Here is a 6,000-nt window from a genome sequence, read left to right on the forward strand (position 1 = left end):
TGGGTAATTCACTGTCTGGTCCCTGGTGACACCAAATGGATGATGTCAGATGCCAGGGAGTAACCGTAAATTCAACAACGTGGTGGCCTGAAGAAGCGCTACTAGCAAGATGCACTCTCTTGACCACACTGGATCCACACGACCACTGTACTTAGGATGTAGCTATTGATCTGGCAAATATTCTCTCTAATCTCGATCAAGAGGAGAGCCAGAAGCAGTTTCTATCCCCTCGGAATAGATAGTATGATACATTCATGTCCTCAGCCTCCCAAGGAAAAACCACAGAGAGCTAGAACAGCTGAAATGCTGGACACAGGTGGGTCTAGGGTGGAGAGCAAGGGAGGAAGATGGTGAGTATCAACTACGGTAACAGGGACTGTCATTTGTGTCACAAAAGTTCCTGCCATAAGTGTGTTTTTTAAACCTGACTGACTCTTGACGAAATAGGTGACAGGGTTTGGGGAATACAATGTGGGAATGAGTTCTCTCATTAGAAGAAGCAGGTGGTTAAGAAGGGGATAACTTTGAAGTGCACGTTTTACTCAGTTTCATGCTGACTTCTGAATTCCCTACAAGGATTCAAAGCTCCTTTACCCACTGGGATAAAGCTTTGCTTAAAAGAAACCCATTTGGGGCTTCTTTTCCTTCCCTGTCTCACTAACAACCCTTTAACTTCACTAACTGCTGTTACCTGGGATCACTTCTAAAATCAACTACTTCCTTTTGAATCCTTGTCTCAGGGTCTGCTTCTGATGGGACCAAAACTAAAGAAGCCACAGGATCAGCAAAGAAGAGTAAGGAACTGAGGATGGATACATGTGAATCTGAAAACCTCATTTTGAAAAAAACAAAAAACGTCAGCGACGTGTTCCCATAACCACCTTCAACCCAAGTGAGGCAACTATAACCCTCTATTACAGTTACCTGCTTTCTGGCCTGAATTCCTAGTTATACCAAGACTTTAAAATAATTAATATTTAATATGCTTTTTACAAATATTGATTAACTGAGTCAATGATCAGAAGTTTCTGAAAATATTTCAAAAAGCTGTAAAGTTCCAGCAAAATCAAAGAAGCTTGGGAGACAAGGTAGGAAGAAGACCTCTTCAGATTTATAGAAATAGTGCAGGCATTGGCACATCTATCTGGCTCTGATGTTTTGTGAAATTTTGTTCACACTGTTGCCAAGTACCCTCCATTCATTTCTCATGCACTTGGATTCCCTAGTTGTGCCCCTGAATTCTTTAAATGGATTTAATCCTCTTTCTTTCAGGGCTTCAAAGCACTTCTAAAACAGAGTTTAATGATAAAGAATAAAAACTTTATGAAATGGTTATACTTGTAAGATAACTCTAGAACACATTTTCGTCACTCCTGTATCCTTGGAGGCAAGCTGTCATCCCAGCCCAGTGACTTTCCTGCTTTGTAACCTCATCCTGGTCTTGGTCTTGGTCAGCTTATCCCCCCTGTGGTTACCAGGAGGACTGAGCTCACAGATGCCCCCAGTACACTGGCTGCTACAGCACACAGATCTACATCCAAGTTCGACTTTTCCCCTTATCCTTCCTTTCTTGATACTAAATATTTGTGATCATTTTACAAGATCTTAGTTTGAATATTGAATCATAGCTCTCAATTTCTAAGAGAGGATTTATTCAAACAGGAGCCAAAAGCGACAACAGAGCTTTGGTTTAAATATGAACTGACTTGGTAAGGAGCTACCTAATTTTTGGACTACATTTTCTATAGAAAAATTCTTTGCCGAGCTAAGGTGTGGAAATGAACTCACTCTCCTATTCACATCGTGAAACAGTTTTTTTTTTTTTTCTAAGCAGTCTTTGCACTCATCCCATACAATCTTAAAGCCATTACCCTTCACATATCACAGGCTAGCCCTGTGTTTTGGCGCAAATCTAGGAAGAGTTAAAAAAGAAGACATTTGATGAAGAGCCTTCTGATGGTGATGATTCTGCTCTGTGTAACCATAGGGAACTGAACACAGTAGAAAAACATCTTTTGCTGTATTTATTTCAATTGAATAAGCACAATTTTGACATGAATCCATTAAAAAACTACTTCAGTTCTGGAAAACTGAGTATTAGAAATACGAGCATATTGGAGTACGTTCAAAACTGAACACCAGGAGTAATTAAGGGAATGGAGAGATTGATTTATGAGAAAAGATTAAAAGAGCTCAATCTGTTTAGCTTGGCTAACAGACAACTAAGTAGGGGATATGGTAATTGTTTACAAGTACTTACAGGATGTAAACATCAAGGCTGGAGCAGACATGTTCAGGCTGAGATCAGAAAGCCTGAATCACTACAAGTTAATAAAGAGAAAATTTAGGTTGACTGCCATCCAAAATTTGGTGATACTTAAGGCCTTTCAGCAGGAATTGTCTCTCAGGGAAAATGGAAAAACAAACTCTTTGGGATATTTAAATGTGAGACAGCCTTCGTGAATTTATAGCTGCTATACATTTATCATCAGCAATATTTGAGAAGTACTGAAATTGCATCATTATGTGCACCGAGATGGCTTTCTATGCTGTTCACATGAACCAGAGTGCTTCAGAAAAATACTTTATAAAGATAAAATTCTAAAACATATAGATGAACACAATATGTGTAGAGAGACATTATTATTTTTCAAAAGAAGGAGGGTATTTTCTTCTTTCTTTACACCTTTCTTTACCCCAAACAAATCATGATTTGGTATTGTAATTACACAAACTTCTTGCAAATTAATATGTATCTATTAAAATACGAGTATTATTATCATGTTTATTCACATAAATGTGTAATTCCTGAAAACATATTCACATGAGATTATTCGTGTTATTAAGGTACCAATGTATTTTAAAAATTAGTAGAAATTAAAAATTTTACAGCAATTCATATATGTGTTTAAAGTTTGCTTTATAGAAAAAAATTAATGAGTATTATGCTATTGAAATAACTCACAGAAACATATACGGTGATTAAGTGATTTAAATATGAAAATAATCATAATCACTATAAAACAAAATAAATAAATGTTATTTTTATAACATTACTAGAGATCATATATATACTTACTTTTCTACATTATACCTATTATCATACCTCGCTCTCCCCCGCCCCTGTGGAGAACGTAATTTTATTTACTCTATATTTCTCCACAAACCAAGCACAGTGGTGCAACCATTTTTATTTCTTATACTCCTGGTTCTGTTAGGTTTTGTAGGAAATAAGTTAATTTGAAGACATTATCTCCATTCTTTATGCTTTTTATTATTATTTAGAAAAATTAGAATTAAATATGTATGCAAGTTGAAGGAGCAGCTGAAATGAAATACAAATTCTACCATTTGGGTATAGATTGGCTTTTAAATGGATGATTTCATTACAAATGTGCCACTCATTTACAATGAGCTATTCAATGATTGACCCTTGAGTCTATCTGGAAGCATTAATTTGAACTAAACAATCTATTGCACTTATATCCATTGTCTAAGGGTTATTGTACCTCTGAATCTATGTATGTCCTGCTGAACTAATAGTTGCTCAGGGAAATCAGAGGAATTAAGATATACACACACATGCACACAAACACGCGCAAACGTGCACAAACACAAATATACACATGCAAACACTACACAAACACTCAAGCACACAAATACAGAAACACACAAAACACACACCAGAAACACACACACATAAGCACATACAAATGCACACACAAACACACACACTCTAGTTTGAATCCTGGCTACCCTTGAGATTATTTTCTCCCTAATTGAAAATGTATTAATTTTCAAAATAGACACAGAATATGGAAGTATATTGGTGCATATGATTTGTAAAAGAATGAAAGTAAATGAAGTGGTTTGTGTAATGCACAAAATCATTCTTTTAGGAAGTATAGATAAAAAGGATCATTGCAATTTTATATAAAATAAATCATAATTTAGGTTCTAATTTGTGACATTGCCATAGAAAATATATTACTGAATTTTTGAGTACTCATGATGTTTATAGTAAACATGAGTATATTTATCTAATTATACAATTAGATATATATATTTCTTATAGATGAATGTATAAATTAAACAGCACAATGAGAGAAGAGTATATATATATAATGACAAAATGATAACTTATGAATATGTTTGACATATGCCAGTATTATATTAGAATAGGAAAGGGCAAGAACTAGCAAAATTTGTAAATGAAAATGAAAACCCATAGAAATTCATTTTTCTCATAAACTATAGACATTTTACTAATTTGGATGCATTAAATGGGTATTTAACATATTCATAATATTACCAGGCCAACTGATCTCACATCTTACATGTCCCTGGGCACCTTTTCCAACAGTGTTACACAAAACTCAACTCCCTACAATTAGGGATGTGTTTTTGAAGTATCATCACTCTATTTAAGCTAATACTGCCATAATGTCCAATCAAAACTTGATTTATGTTCAATTATGTGTGCGCCATCATGCTTTCTAGAAGATTCTGGAATCCTTTTGGATTAATTGATCTTCCTGGGTGGGAAACAAAGTATATCTTTTTTACTCCAAGGGATGAAGCTTATAACTCTAAATCTGGGCATAATTGTTGCCGGACTAAAATTAGAACACTGCCTAACTTCCATCTCTTGCTCCCAAGAATCTATAATGATTTTTTTAAAATGAAAATATTCTTGGGACTTCCCTGGCAGTCTAGTGGTTAACACTCGATACTCCCAATGCAGGGGGCACGGGTTTGATCCCTGGTCGGGGAACTAAGATCTCGCATGCTGCATGACAGGGCCAAAAAAAAGACATGTGTATTTAAACAAAATAAGCAAATATATATTTTTAAAAATTAATAAAAATGAAAATATTCTTTCCTAGAATAGATTTAACCCCTGAGTATTGGACAATGTCTAATATTATTACATTAAAGACAAATATTCTAGGGCTGTCCACTAGTTATGACCATTGTGGACCATAATGAAAGAGGCAGGATTGTCTAAAAATCACTCTGGGTTGCCTAGACCATGAACCAACAAGAACTAGGGGCTTCCACCTTCTCCCAGCATAAGGGCCAGCACCCAAAGCCAACATCCTACAGGATAGTGGCTTTAATCGTCTGTTGTGGGGGAGGAGGTTTCCCCATGAGCTCCATGTTTCCCAGGTGCTGGAAGACTGCTTTCTGTGATAATACAAGTGAACAACGGTCATGAAAAGCCAAGCCATCTACTGGTGAAAGAGTGCTTTCAAATTCCTACTGGCAGGTCGCTCCCATGATTTCCTCGTAAGTGCAGAAAGCAATGGGGTGACATATACAGCTGAGTGTCAAGATCTGAGTATGCCTCTCCATTGATAAAATGAGAAAGGAGGCAAGGACTTATACCTTGTCTTCTCTTGCTGGCCCTTTTTTTGTTATGTTTTCTAATGTAGCTTGTTTCTTAATCCATACCGTGTGACATTGTAGAAATTATTTCAAGTTATTCTGCTGATGACTACAAGAAGGTCACTAGCAACGACAAAAATTAAGATCTCGTAACAAATATATGTGGAAGAGGTATGGTTGGGAAAGCATTGCTGTTGTAAAAGAACATCATGTAAGTTGGAATGCGAACCTGACGTGCAGAAGAATGACGAATGCTATCAATAGATATCCAGTTGCTGTTTTATGATTTGACTACAAAAATACACATATCTCCTTTATATTCCCCTTCAGGTTAGAGCGACATCTATTATTTCTCAAGGAGGAAATGTTTCCTAGAATGCATCCTGCAGATGCAATTTACTCCAGTTACCTGCGAGGCCAGAACTGGGTCACGTGGCCAAACCTATCAACATCAGAGTCTGAGAAACATATCTTTGATTTGTTATCCTCTATTGTGGAATGGAGTAAGTGTAAAAGACATAGACATAACTGTTTTGTTGCTGGTCATCACTATTCACTTCTTGTACTAATATTTTAACTGGGTTTCTGGAGGGAACAGAGATAAATTCACGT

This window comes from Orcinus orca, chromosome 18, assembly GCF_937001465.1.
Source record: "Orcinus orca chromosome 18, mOrcOrc1.1, whole genome shotgun sequence".
Taxonomy (NCBI): domain Eukaryota; kingdom Metazoa; phylum Chordata; class Mammalia; order Artiodactyla; family Delphinidae; genus Orcinus; species Orcinus orca.